We start from the raw sequence: 15,187 nt of genomic DNA on the forward strand, positions 1-15,187 counted from the left end.
TTATTCTGTTTGTATGAGAGCCCTACTTATGAATACTACATCTGTCACTAATACTTGTACTACTCTAGAACCACCAGCAAGGTTAAAGAACAATGGTTCTCAAAATGTATACTGCCTCTTTACAAATGCTGACATTCAAGATAATCCATTAAGGTTGATTATTATTGTTGGAAGCGGTCAGGAACGAGGAACATCGAAACATCATTTTTACCCTGAGATGCTTTTTCATTTTAGAATAACATTTTATTTTGAAGAGTCACAGCTAAACGAGCACCACAGGCATATGAAACACCTATTTTTAATACGCTCCAACAACTTTAGACGAATATCTCTATGCCAATTACACGGCTCCAATAGAACTTCAATATACTTATTTCGATTTCAAAGCAGTTTTTTTTTAAAGAATATCGAGGTCTTGGGATCGCGTGTTCTTGTCTACTATGTTAAGAGAATGTGTCTATGTTTAAAGTTTAAATTGCTGTTTTGACTGACTAGTGTCAAACATAAAATTGTATTTTTAATGTACAAAATATATAAATTTTAAAAAAAGAAGGAAAAAAAGAATACTGTGATGTGTTTTCTCCAACATGGGCTGTGTTTGTCAGTTAGGGTGCGACTACTTAAAATAAACAAAACAACAAATATTCAAAAAGGTAACCAAACAAGAAAAGCAGTAAAAAAAAATACGTTTATAAAAAAAAAAGTTTACAGTAAGTGTAATTGTACTATTTAGTTTGGATCTGTCATGTAATTAAATGTGTAAAAGATCTAGACTAACAACAATACATCTGTGCGATTAGAATTGTTTTTGTTGAGCGAAATTTCATGCTTTAAGCTTTCTTAATGCGCTATGATCCTATCACTTGTCTGGACCAGTTGGGAAAGGAGGGGTTTAGAGAGAAGGGGGGTATCTGGGTGAACTCTACCGTGATAGCTTTAAAAAAAATTACATTTGAATTCGAACTCAAGGCTCTAGCGTCCTTAAGGGGACTACTTCAACTTATACTAATACATCAGTCTAGTACAATTTTTTTCCCTTGTTTGATACCAAACAAAATAGTTAAATACCAAGAGTTTCTAAAAGAAATTTATATATTTTTTTTGCTAATTGATTCTTGTTTTGTCAGGTACAAGAAATAATTGTGCAAAATTTCAACCTGATCCGAGATTGGGTGTGGGAGAAATAACGTGTACGAACTTTTGACCAGACAGAATGAGTTGATATAAACTTAGTATTAAGCAATTTTAAACAGTATTCTTATCATTGACAAAAATATATACACTGGTTCACAAAATGACTAGTTTTTACTTATTTTATTAATCTAACTATACTGCTAGTGAAAGGCCAAAAAGGTCGCTACAAAATCTGCTGGAGTACTTAACTAGTGGTCCACCACAAAGTGTTCCGCTAAATACTCAGATTGTACGAAGTGTTCCGTTGAGGAAAAAGTTTGAGAACACTTGCTCTAGATGTACACTTTACGACCTATTTCTCTTCACCTCATCTTAAAATTAGACACACATCGAACAGGGTCTCTAAAACTACAATCATGGAACCAGGCCTCAAAAAAAAAAAATTAGCTCCTAAAACAAAGCACAATATTAACAAGAATAATAGTCCTGTTACTCTATAATTAACATTATCCTCACGGTTAAAGAAATAACACTATAATCACCCTTAAAGATTAAGATTAAATCTCACCACGGTTAATGAAGTAGAGTTATAATCACGATTAAGTGCTTAAGATTAAGGCTAAATATTATAATATATGCATTCCTAGAAATTGCCAACTAGAAAAAGTCCACCGATGTAAATTCGATGACCTAACCACACAAACACATATATCGTACTAACTTACATCAACATATAGCGGTACGACCACGGAATGAACAGTGTTGGGCCTAGATTGGCTCACTTAAGTTAACTTTGAAACACTATTGGCGCCCCACTGGAACAAGAGAGAAAGCGCTAGCATCCTCCAACCCACGTGCCGAATCATTGGCCCACCACGGGAGGCTTGCATAAGGCATCTACTAAGGACATTGCTAGACATGTACATCAAACGATGGGGGTGGGGGTGGGAGGGGGAGGAGAAATACATTTGACAAAGAAGCCAACTCATCCACGACTCTCTCTCTCTCTCTCTCTCTCTCTCTCTCTCTCTCACTTTACTGCAGTCAAAGGTCCTGTCTCAATGGAGTAAGAACGGGATGAAGTAACATTGCCAGAGTTGTGTGCTATGACTCCTGAGTGCTCGTGTAGATGACTGATTAGGTTGCTACTGTATCAGAAGCCGTGGTATCTTTTTTTACGAGACCAAAGACAGTGTGGGGTGGAAGCGGTGTTTGGTAGAGGTGTTACAGGATGACTAGCGTGAGTGGGCACATGGGAGTACCCAGGAGCGTAAACGTGAAAGGTTCGAGGATCAGACAGACAACCGTATCTCTGATCCCAAAATAACACCATTCTTTAGTTCATGCTTAACAGTACACTGTATACAATCGGTACTACATTAGGTGTTCCTATTGTTATGGCTATGTCTACATGTGTCACCTGAGTGAGCTGTGACCTGATAACTTACCATATGCGCTATTGTTAACATGGTTTATGGTTCTAAGCTGTAAACACAATTGATTACCAGGCATCAAATTGGAAAACAAAGGAACGGCCCGCCCTCTTCCTCCAAACCATCTGTTGTAGGCTAGAACCTGTAGCTCGCATTGTTCAACTTTTCTTGTACAAGCTGAATGGATGTTACACAAAGATGTGACCATCGGACAACAGAATGAAAGCCTAATCATGCAGGTAAAAAAAAAAAAAAAACGCCTTAAACAATACAAACATGTGAACACACAAACAGACTCGAGCAAACAATATGGGCTATACAGGCACTTGAGGACATCATATGAATTATACACACATAGCATATAATATGAACTATTAAGACATTAGCATGAATTAATTGAATTAAAAGAGACTTGAGCACGGAGCTAAACAGACATCTAGATCTACACGTAAGTTATGGTGCAATCTGGGATTCACACTTGCCCACCAAAGTCAATACGAGGAAAGCGCAAAATGGAACGTCCTCGTATAACTTGGCGCCACACTTTCGTGGAGGACCTCGGAGCAGCAGACACCAAGTAGGAAGAGGCTTCCGACAGAACTTAGTGGAGAAAGCTTGCCGAACGGCGCAGGAGGATCTAAGCCTAAGTAAGTCTAGATGAGTTACATTGTAAAATTAAAACTATAGAATACAACAGTTTGAAGATTGGGGCATGTAAGATTAGAACTTCATAATTACTTTTGTACGGTGCACCTTTTCATGTTCAGAGCGCTCTGGTTCAATCTGGTTGGTTTACCCGTGATGGGGAGGAGTATCAGGGAAAACGGTTTTGGTGCTGCAATTTGGGCGCACGACAAATACCTCAAGTCGGGATTTGAACTCACGTTCCTTTAATAGGTGGCCAAGCCACACATCACATATTTAAATTCCACTGTGTGTGTGTGGGTTTATGCGTGGACGTCAGAAGAAACAAATTAGATTGTACTGACAGATGAAGCAATGACAATATTGCAAGAACCAGGAGGAGAAACATGCCAGAGAGAAAAGATTTCCAATAACATATAGATGTTATCACAATTCGCCTGTTTTAAAATCTTGGACTGTTTTTGGCTCGCTCCCAAAACTAACCAGCAGCAAGTCTACCCAGACCAACACACTCACGCACACGCACAAACACGCGCTCACGCTAAGCCTACGCGAGCCTCAATCATTGCAATTATATTTCTTTTTCTTCCTCCTAAAAAAAAAAAAAATAAGAGGAAGAGGACGGGTTGGGGGGGGGGGGGAGTCGGGGGGAGGTTTTCATTCGTGACAATTGTAACAACCATATCACTAACGTACTTCACTCCTGAACACCACACACGCGCGAACGCACACACACATGGCACGTCGCAGCCGAGCACATAGTCAACACGTTGAGACAAACACGCAACCACCCCGCCCCAGAGCGCCTCATCGCCACGCGCCCTAACTCACCACCCTACACTCAAAAGCCACGAATTGCGTCGAGAAGTCTACTTTACGATTTACTGGGTCAAAGCTCTCAGTGGGAATTTCCGCTAGTCTTCAGAGAACGAGAGAAAGGCATGGGATAAATAGGGAAGATGTACACAAGATCTATAACTTGGAGATTAATGTGTACACAAATACAGAGAGGGAAACGAAACGTTCAAAGATGAGAAATAATACAAGAGTTGCAGAACAACAAACAACATCAAATGCAACATTTGTCGAAGAGGGAACGGAGGGAACTGGGTCGAACGGAAAGAAAGAGTGAAAAAAAAACCCAATTATCGTAATGATGTTATTTAATTAGACTTCGTATCTCTTTCCATCCATCTCTCGCACGGCTCATCCCCCCTCCCTCCCTCTCTCTCTCTCTCCCTCTCTCTCTCTCCCTCTCTCTCTCTCCCTCTCTCTCTCTCCCTCCCTCTCTCTCTCTCCCCCTCTCAATAGCGCTCCTGCGTTTTCCTTGCATTCAATTCTATATATTCTCTGTCATAGATTCAACTTCAACTCTACACTAGTGTAACTAAAGCAGGGGTTCCCAACCTGTGGATCGCGACCCCCTTGGGGGGGGGGGGGTCGATTGACGATTTGCCAGGGGTCGCCTAAGACCATTGAAAATTATTCATTGTTAAAAATTGTTATTGTCTATTCTAATTGTTATTGTCTATTCTATTGCTGTATGTGTGTGGGTGGGTGGGGGTGGGGGTCGCTGAAGAGTGGGGGATTGTAAAAAGGGGTCGCCGATCATAAAAGGTTGAGAACCGCTGAACTAGAGTGTCAGCGGCGTTTGCTTTTTTTTTCTTAATGCATGCAGGCCCTGTTTTCTCTAAAAAGATCTAAAACCAAGAAGTATATTAAACTAATCCATAGATAAACATAATACTCCTAAAATAACAAAAAAAAAAGTTATTGAAATCATTCTTACAGCAACATCACCAAATGCATTTTCACTTTGAAGATCGTTTCGTGCTTTAAGATTGAAGCATTTGTTGCAGTTCTTTAGAAAAATGTGCATGGCAGCAACTATATATATATATATAAAAATCATACAAAATGTATTTACTCTTCTATGCTGAGTCAACGATAGAAACTAATTGATTATTAGACTATCAGCTAGAATTTGAAGTTTGTATGCAGCCCACAGAAAATGAATTTCGCATTTTTTTTATCACTTGGTTAAAATTAAAATACTGGAAGGGTTAGTGTTAAATATTAATCGTAAAGGATTGCTACTCGTGATTTATTATTGTTTTCAGACGAGCCACTAAAAGGCACAGCAGGAGAACCATTTAACGTGATTGAAAAGTTTTGTACAGCATGGTAACTAGAATGGTTTGTATGGAAATAGAAAACAAAACAACTGGAGCTCCTCTTTCGTATATCTTTCTTAGATTAGGCCAGGGTAAACTCACTTCTGCTATGTGTGTCCACATTTAGCGCTAGCTAAATATGTACAAGTTCATTTATTACATTTCTTCAAAACCGGTGGTAATAAGGAGGTGATTACTTAATGCTGGTCAAGGCCCACGTCCTCCAATGGCCAGCTTCTGAGATATTATTGAGAAGAGTCGAAAGCGCTCAGTTAAAAAAATATTTTTTAAGACAAGAGATGGCATGCTACGCTAGTCACCAAGGAGATTTTCAAATGTGCGTGTCCAAGACTTGTCTGCAGAAATTTACACTAGGAGAAATTGGACTCCATGCACATCTATGCAGATCTATGTTTGCCTGTGTGTGTGTGTGTGTGTATTTGTCCGTGCTTGTGTGAGTGTTTACAGCCACACACAAAAAAATCATTGAGACATCCTGGAAAACATCCAGGAGAGCGGTTTGGGGGGGGGGGTTGTTGAGTTCTTGCTACTCTATAGAACTGGTCTTTCACACGGTCACCAACTTCTGTCCATTGCTACTTCTCTCATATCTACCTCTCCCTCTCTCTCACCATATGCTATTGTAATATTTTTCTGTATATATTGTTGTTATGCTAATTTATCTATATGCTAATGGGATGTTAGTCTTTCACACGGTCACCAACTTCTAACCCTTGCTACTTCTCTCATATCTCCACATCTCTCTCTCTCTCTCTCCCTCTCTCTCACCATATGCTATTGTAATATTTTTCTGTATATATTGTTGTTATGCTAATTTATCTATATGCTAATGGGATGTTAGTCTTTCACACGGTCACCAACTTCTATCCCTTGCTACTTCTTTCATATCTCCACATCTCTCTCTCTCTTTCTTTCTCACTCTCTCTCTCTCTCTTTCTCTCATCATATGCTATTGTAATATTTTTCTATATATATTGCTATGTAAATTTATCTATACGCTAATGGGATGTTAGTCTTTCACATGGTCACCAACTTCTATCCCTTGCTACTTCTTTCATATCTCCATCTCCCTCTCTCTTTCTTTCTCACTCTCTCTCTCTTTCTCTCACCATATGCTATTGTAATATTTTTCTGTATATATTGTTGTTATGCTAATTTATCTATACGCTAATATGATGTTTGTTTCTTTGTATTATTAGGCTAATCTCATTATAAACGCTAGTGTTATATTCTCAATATGTTCTTCTATGGTTCTTTTGCTATATAATATTGCCTAATGCTTTTTGGTACACTAGTTTCTATATTGCTAAATGTATGTAAAATTTCTATATAATGCTATTTATATGCTTAACGCTACTCTAACTCAATGCTAAGCTTATCTATGTTGTAAGCGCAAGGGCCATGACTCTCCTATCACTAATTCTCCAACTTTGTCGTAAACGAAAAAAGACGAAAAAATTTAGCCTGTTATTATTTTCCGTTTGGCTTGGTTTCATGGTTGAAACCGCAGCGGTAAAATTTAGCGAAAACGATTTTTTTTTCGCAATATCGACCTATATGTTGTTGTTTTTTTTTTTAATCAACATTTTGAAAAGTACTACATTATATTTCATTTGACTTTTTGTTTGAAATTTTCACTGAAATTATTAACACTAGGTTATCTGAAACGGTTGAGTATCAGAGTGTAAACCTGAGGGTCAGTGGTTCAAGCCTCTAATTGCGCGGAATTTTATAATTTTATTTTTTATGGTCTTTTTCGCACAATTTAATTTTTTTTTTATATGATACATTATATATTTTTCTGAGATTAGCAAAACAATTTTTGAATATGTATAATTAAACTTCCTAAACTTTTATTGTCACCCTCCTTCTAAATAGAGATGTTCCCCATAATGGAAGTTTAAAAAGAGATGTTCCCCATAATGGAAGTTTAAAAAGAGATGTTACCCATAATGGAAGTTTAAAAAGAGATGTTACCCATAATGGAAGTTTAAAAGAGATGTTACCCATAATAAAGTTGAAAAAGATGAAAAATGAAGTTAAAAAAGATGTACCCCCATTATGAAGTTTAAAAGGATGAAACCCAAATGAAGTTTTAAAAGATGTACCCCATTATGGACAAATGGAAGTTTAAAAAAAAAAATTTAAGTAGTTCAAAACTATTAGTAAAAGATGTGGTCATTGAATGTTGTTAGTATACATATTTCCCGGGCCTTTTGGAGCATAAAATCACTAACCTGTATCCAGTAGAGCAAGTCTAAAGTAGGGCAAGTCTAAAGTAGCCAAACACACTACATTAATGCTCATAAAATGCTCCTGTACCAATAAGAATTGATCACAACAAAAAGGTTTGCAAAGATCCATAAGATTCATAAACTTAAATCTGTTGGTAGTCTTATCAGTTTTTTATCTGCCTGGTCGTGAGGTTTGCGCGCTGGACTGTCGTTCGGATTATCGATGGTCGAGGGTTCAAATCCTGCCCGCTCCCATCCCCAGTCGTCCTGCGGGAGGTTTGGACTAGGAAGTAAACTATCTTCAACTCAGAAGGAACATCCGAAACATGTAAAACATTTTACAAACAAACATTTTCTAGCAAAAAAAAAACAAAAAAAAAAAAACCTTTGGGAGAGGGGGAAATCATATGGGACCTAAGGAATGTGCCTTCATCTTTGTGTCTTCCTGAGTAATTTACTAATTTAATTTTTTTTGTTTTTTTATTTGAAAATCATGGTTTAGTTGTTTGTTTTTTTTATGCATTATTGCTACTTTACTTTTTAATCTTCTGTCTACAAGTGTTTCTAATTTTAATGATTTTCTAATGGTGTTGTCAAAAGTCAATAGTCATTTTTTTTAGCAACTGTCTAATAGTTAAAAAAAAAAAAAAAAAAAAAAAAATTAATTCCACTTATCTTATTCATGGTAAACCAGTAACACAGACTAAAAACACAAAATATCTAGGTTTTTAATAAATGAAAACCAGTCATAGAATTCCCATATTGATGAAACTATCAAAAAATTTCTATAAATCAAATAAGAACATAAAACTAAAATGTTATTTAACCTTGGTTAGGTCAATAATAGAAATGCATCCTCTGTTTGCGACCCCTCAACTCAAGAAAACATTAAGGAACTGGAACAGACACAAAATAGAGCAGTGAGATTCATAACAAACGAATATTCACATTTGACTAGAGTAACACCTTTAGTAAAATTACTAAATTTAGAAAGCCTTCAGGATAGAAGACTAAAAAGTAAAGTAGCAATTATGCATAAACACTAAACCATAATCTTCAAATACAAAAACAAAATTTAATAAAATACTCAGAAAGACACACAGATAAAGGCACACTCCTTGTTCCATATGCTAGGACAAATTTGTACAAATAATCCTTCCCTAATGCTCTTAGACCATGGAATGGGTTTTCTGAGCTAGCCAGGAAAACCAGTGACTTGGCAGAATTTAGGTCTTTGGTTAATATGTTATGACTAAATGCATGATGTGTAGGACGTAATCATCTTCTTTTTTGGATTAACGTCTGTATTATATAAGATAAGATTTAAAAAAAGATGAAAGTTGAAGCTTAGATGAAAAAACTGTTTTGACAAAGAATGAACAAAGAATGAACAGTAAGACTGTTATAACTGAAAACAAATGTGTAAAATTAAGACTAACATAAGTGCAAAGTTAGTTTGTAGGTATGGAATTTAATTTTGTTCTTTTATATACAGGATTATCAGTCAAAGTCTATGCCACTGTGATTCCCTGGATTAGTAAAAGATGCTCTTGTACAACTTGGCTCCTCATCTTCACACAGGGCCTCAGGGGAGTGGACGTAAACTGGGAAAGGCTGCACACATAGAAGCCTGACTGATTTCTATAATGCGTCAATAGGTATAGAAGGATCTAAATCTAGCTTACTACTAGTATCACCTGCTGTAAAGTAAATAAAAAGAGTACACCTCTGAGACCTTGTGATCTATATAGAGCAAGGGATGTAAAGGTAATCTGTTACTATGGCTGGTGGTTTGTGAGGGCGTCATATTACAGTACAACAACCAACTGCCTTTACTTTTCCAAACTAAAGAAGTCTTCCCATTAGAGTTAGAGAGACTCAGGTCTTTACCTAGATTTGAACCAGAGACCCCTCAGATCAAAAGAAAAACACTTTACCACTCAGCCACCACCCAAGCATCAGCTGATGTAAGCCCCTGTATAAAATTTAATTCAAATGAATGACCTTTGTGGTTAATAGTGCTGATATATATCATGGCATGAAGCTGTGAGTCTCTTAGTCTCGAGATTAAAAGCAAGAAGAGTGGCCAGTGTGAAAGAGCACCGAACCAACAGAAAGCTGAGAAAAGAAGCAGGCATATCTGCAACTGACCAAACCTACCCATGCCACATATGTGGCAGGCTTTTTAAAGCGTGGATTGGACTTAGAAGAGGCATTACTCCCTTAGAGCACGGAAGAGGAAACGGGCAGTGAGTTGTAAGGTTGCCTTATCCCCGTAAAAGGACAAATCTCTTGCCACACATGGACCAGTATTCTCTCTCTCAATTCCTTGTCCCAATCGTCCCTCAGGCAGAGCTCGGCATTCATAAAGAATGTACTCTATTGTTTCATTGTCCTTGACGCAATGGCGGCACCATGTGTCCTAGTTCTCCTTCCAACGTCCAAAGTACGCGCCTATTGGACAATGCCCAACATGGAACTGGGCTAGGACTGCCTGTTCTGCATGGCAGTGCTCCTACCATGCGTCCTTCCTGTCTGGTCTACTCAACTGCTTAAGTAGCTCTCTGCCCTTGTCGGAAGCATCCCAACTGTCGTACCAAAGTGCCAACAAACGGGTGTCGGCTAGGAATCCTATCACTTGTGTGGACCAGTTGGGAAAGTGGGTAGATGGGGAAATAAAGGGGTATCTAGGTGAATGTTATCATGATCAGGTTTTAATGCAAAAGTTGTACAATTTGAATTAAAACTCTCAAGTCTCCTCAAGAGGACTATTTTAACGTATACCACCACAATTTCTTTCCCTTGTTGGATACCAAAAAAAATTTTTAACAACCATTAGTTAACTAACTAATTTGTTAATTTCTTTTTTTTATTCTTCTTTTACCAAGTACAGGAAATAATTATGCAAAATTTCAACTTCATCCAAGATTGGATGCGGGAGAAATAATGTGTACAAACTTTTAACCAGACAGACACAGTGAGTTGATATATGCTTTTAAAAAAAAAACTCAATCCTAAAATGTTAAGTAAAAAAATTGTAAATTATTTGTAATTAGTGAATTAGGAAGTTATTTTCCTAACATTGTGTAGCATTGTGTAAGAGATAAACCTCTGTGCCTTATTTGAAAAAAATCCTTTCAACTTACAAAGGCTATAATAAATTCCAAAGTGAATTCAATAACAATCCTTATGCATCCATTTAACTGCATCCAAGATTGTGACACTAGTGACCGGTTAAATTTAGACAGTTAAGATAGAGTTTTAAAAAAGTCATTCTAGATTTTTTAGAGTCTAGAGTATTATACTTATAGAGTCTATCAGTTACTCATTCTTTTATAATTCAATTTGTACTGAGTTAGAGTTAGTAAAGATATGTGATTAGACTCTAGATTCTAGTATATATATATATATATATTTATATATATATACATATATATATATATATATCACTGTTACTGTTACTCATAATCCTATTAACTTAATTAACTAATAGTACTAATAGTATTAGATCTATATTCTATATTGTAATCTAGATCTAGTACTCTGGACACTCGTATCACTGTGAGTGTGACTGTGACTGACTGTAGTTGTGTAATCACAACGTAGTGTTTAAGTGTAGGCGTGTGGCAAGTGTAGTATGTCTGAGTCTATGGATATCGTAATCATATAAAATAATAATGGCTAATGCAATAATCATACATGATACAGTAATCATAATCATGATGCCAATGCCATTGGCAATGGTTACTAGTAACTACTGGTACTACTGGTAGTGGTAGACTAGAAATAAAAAAAAGATCTATGATTCTATCATCTAGATCTAGATCTAGAATTCTAGATTTCTAAGTTTAGGAGTGCTTCAGGAATCAGGCATACCGATTATGGATACTGGAACTAGATCTAAATGGAAATATAGAAAATGGACTTACCAAAAAAATTTAATCCACTTCCAATATGATCCGTGCTTACGAAAAAAATAAAATCAATATTTTTGTTGTCAAGAGACAAATCACTCAGCCTAATGGAAACAGTCTGTAGAGTCTAGATTCTGTAATGTTCTTCTCTAATTTTTTCCATTTAATTGTGGTACAAAAACATTAAAACATTTCGCATTTTTAATCAGCCTACTAGGCTTCATAGCCTATCGTAGCGGCACTGTAGCCTATGTGTTAATACTTTATTATTATTATTATATTAATAAGATGATTGGATTATAATTATGTTGAAACGCTTTGATCTACATTTTTTAACTCAATGTTTTTGATCCGCGGGGTTGTTTAGACAAGAAGTTGTCTGAGAAACAGTGGAATGATCGTTCCTGCGAGTGGAAGACATTTCAGGTGCTTGGTGGAAGACAACCGTTTTTTGGGACAAGAAAACACACGGATTGTGTTCCTGTGATAATGGTGAATAAACGATTAATGAAGCGAGAGAATATCTAAAAACCAAAGCTGTTTTTTTTTCAACCAAGGCTGTTTTTTAACCAAGGCTGTTTTTTAACCGAGGCTGTTTTTTTTTAACCAAGGCTGTTTTTTTAAAACCAATGCTGTTTTTAACTTAGGCTGTTTTTTTTTAAACTAATGATCTTTTTAGCCAAGGGCGTTTTTTAACCAAGGGTGTTTTTTTTTAACCTAGGCTGTTTTTTAACCAAGGGTTTTTTTTTTAAACTAAGGCTGTTTTCAACCAAGGCTGTTATTTGTTTGTGGTGTCATCATAACCAACCAACCATCATCTTTTTCAGTTAACCTTTCGCTGAGTTGCCTGCCTTGATTTAAGTGTACAACAATATTTTAACAAATATTATCTTCTTATCTTATAAATTAATCGTTACTTCAAAATAGCAAACGGCTACGTCAGTCTAGTCATGCATGTTAATATGACACAATCTAGTAATTTGATATGTTGAACGCCATAGCAATGGTCACTCTAAATTTCTACATAACTTCATAATTAATTTTTGATATACGCCTATCTATCAGTATTGTCCCAGTCAGCACCACTCATATGAAATAAAGCCTTTCATCCTTGTTCCAAATACCATGCCATGTGGGTCGTCCCCCTTTCCTTCTGATGTTTGGTTTCTTTTTTAGAACAACCCTGAGATGTCGGTTTTCTGGCATGGACCTTTTTTGTCCACCATCCATCTCAATATATAATTATAATAAAGCTAGTCGTGGAAAACAAGGCTAATGTAAATAATGTATACTTCACATCATTCTGTGTTCTCATCTTGCACTGATGGCTTATACTTGATAAATTTACTTCATTAACAGCCAATACTGTCCACAGAAGTTTTTTTCATCTATCTTATCTTATCTTATCTTATATAATACAGACGTTACTTCAAAAAAAGAAGATGATTACGTCCTACGCGTCATGCATTTATCTCATGCATGTTAACCAATGACTTAAATTCTGCCAAGTCACTGGTTTTCCTGGCTAGCTCAGGCAACCCATTCCATGCTCTAATAGTACTAGGGAAGAAGGAGTATTTGTACAAATTTGTCCTAGCATATGGGACGAGAGGTGTGCCCTTATCTTTGTGTCTTTCAGAGTATTTTATTAAATTTTGTTTTTGTATTTGAAGATTATGGTTCAGTGTTTTATGTATGATTGCTACTTTACTTTTGAGTCTTCTATCCTGAAGGCTTTCTAAATTGTTATGTTGTTGTTGTTTTTTGTGAATGCTAGAACGCCGTTATTTGTTAACATAATTAATGCCATAAATCAATACCTCGGACACAGGTTTCAATAGTTTACCGAAGCCTTAACAAAACAAAATCTACTTTCCATTATCTGTGATTTATGTCCCTTACATAACGGCATTTATATTTAGTTAGTTTAGCTTACATATAATGTGTTTTGAAAGAGATGGAGAGCTCTCACGAAGGCCGCGGTACACACATTTGAGGCCCCAAGAAAAGGCCTTGTAGAAGACATGCGCAAACTTAGACGTAAAAAAAGACTTAAATAGACCACCAGCAGACAACGGTTTTGTCTAAATCAGATATGGAAAAATATACAGGTCGCAACTAGGTTTGCGTATTCATGCGAAACACTGCACTCATCCTTAATCTTCGGCATCGAATGCATTGCCATCTTATTATTTTATGTTCATCTTATGTGAATCTATTTGTAGACACACACCCTTCTGCGAACACATGCACTTGGACAAAAGTCCTTCTATACGTGCCCCTGTGTTTAAGGTACGCACGTTTAGGGAGATGGCTGCCTGATCGTGTGGTGTGCGCTTTGGACTGTCGTGTCGATGGTCCTGCTGGAGGTTTGGGCTATGATGGGAATATCAGAAGGAACCATCCATCCATCCCAGTGGCGCTACAGCCCATGAAGGGCTCTGGCCTGCTTTAAAGGGAAACTCCGATGGTTTTGACAATTTTTGATATAATATGTGTTTTGATTTATAGATAATGAATATATTATTCTTTTTTTTTTATTTGCAAGAATAACTTAGTAATTGATGTTTTTGTGACATAATTTTTCTGCGCATCCAAAACAGTCAGATTTTCACTGAATTTCTGTGTGACGTCACGACGGTGCACTCAAATCCTATTGATACTCATTGATAGGGAGGCGAAAAAGAAATTATCTTTGATAAAAAAAAATTTTCGTTATTACATCATTAAAATACTTTAAAAGAAATTTCTAATGGTGTATAAATTATGACTGTATGTTTGACCGTAAGAAAATTATGATTTTTTTGTGCTGTTTCGACCTAACATTGGTTGACATGGAAAAAGTGATGAGAGAGCTTGACGCTGGCTCAGCCGGCGAGACACACCCCCAAGTCAAAAGTTAAAAAGTTGGAATTGAGTTTCGTAGACGATAGATCTACTTATTAAATAAGAAATTTAATAGTAGATCTAGTATTCGTAGTAAATTTCTAGCTCACAAATCTGATTTCATTTATATTTATGAACTTCAGTTGTTTAAAATGTCTCAGTAGTATCATTAATTGAATTCTTTGGCCTGGAAATCCAATGTATTGTTGGTACTGCACCTGGTATTAACTTCAATTTTTTTTTTAAATCCCATTTCCACAGCAGTGAAGTTGCTGAAACAGCTTCTCTCAAAATGGTTTGAGCATAAACAGGAATTAGCTAATGCCTTTGTAAAATATTTGCTCTTCAGGCGAATAAATTTTCCCCATTTTCCCTTTAAAACTTCATCTCTTGGAAACAAATGAAAAGAGACACTAATTTCTGTATCAGCATACTTGCTGATTTTATCTTTGTGATTGGAACTACTGCAACAAGCTGAAGAACAATATTTAATTTTCTTCAAGTAGAAATAGAGGTTTATAAACAATGACCGATTATAAATCAACGTGGAGACTAGATCTAGCTGTGAAGCGTAACAATAAATGCGATCCGATAGGTCTAGATCTAGACTAGAGAGTTTATCGGTTATATAGGTCTAGATCTATATTTAGCCAGCACCTTCGTGACGTCACGTTTTTAAAAACTAAAAACATCTCGCAGAACCCCGTTTTTTTGGGGGCGTGGAGAATTTTCTGTCTAATTTATTA

At 36.4% G+C, this 15,187-nt stretch overlaps 1 protein-coding gene across 1 annotated transcript in view; it reads right to left on the reverse strand.

Moving 5' to 3' along the window:
- The window catches only part of LOC106059484 (uncharacterized), a 139,936-nt gene extending 128,210 nt beyond the window's left edge, over positions 1-11,726 (reverse strand). Inside the window, exon 1 of the mRNA XM_056016773.1 lies at positions 11,571-11,726. The gene's annotated coding sequence lies outside the window, so the exon portion shown is untranslated. The remainder of the gene's footprint in view (positions 1-11,570) is intronic.
- Positions 11,727-15,187: the final 3,461 nt, after the last annotated feature.

This window comes from Biomphalaria glabrata, chromosome 18 (assembly GCF_947242115.1).
Source record: "Biomphalaria glabrata chromosome 18, xgBioGlab47.1, whole genome shotgun sequence".
NCBI lineage: Eukaryota > Metazoa > Mollusca > Gastropoda > Planorbidae > Biomphalaria > Biomphalaria glabrata.